The sequence below is a fragment of the Crocodylus porosus genome, unplaced genomic scaffold (genome assembly GCF_001723895.1).
Source record: "Crocodylus porosus isolate Cpor-Errol unplaced genomic scaffold, CroPor_comp1, whole genome shotgun sequence".
Taxonomy (NCBI): Eukaryota; Metazoa; Chordata; order Crocodylia; family Crocodylidae; genus Crocodylus; species Crocodylus porosus.
The window spans coordinates 47,986,159-47,986,736 of NW_017728918.1; positions in this window are offsets into that span (position 1 = coordinate 47,986,159).

Below are 578 nucleotides of genomic sequence, written 5' to 3' on the forward strand. Positions count from 1 at the left end.
GTCCAGAACCAGGTTCTGTGGACCTTCTGCAGCCAGCACAGGGTCACTACTGTAAGATGAAATGTCCAAAGGCAAACAGCAGTTAGCACAGGTCCCAGGGTCAAGCCAGGGGTTTAAAGGTCAGATTGGGGTAGGCAAAGAGCTGTCCCGGTCACAGGGCTGGAGAAACTCTGAGCCCCATGGCTCTGGGCCAGGCAGGAGGCTGGCCTCCCTGGTGATATAGCCAACCAGGAGCAAATTTTCTCTCAGTCAGTGTCTACATGTGCACTACTGTGTAGCACCTACTGTGCAGTTAGTTTACTACCTATAAATGCAGGTAATAAACTAACTGTGCAGTAGACTAATTTACTGAGCAGTAACTGCAGGTCCAAAGAGGTGATCCTCCCCCTCTATGTGGCACTGGTCAGGCCACAGTTGGGGTACTGCATCCAGTTCTGGGTGCCGCACTTCAAGAGGGATGTGGACAGCATGGAGAGGGTCCAGAGGAGGGCCACTCGTATGATCAGGGGACAACAGGGACTGGGGAGTCACTATTCCCCCCTGCACTGCCAGGAGTGACCAGGAATAACGGTCACAAG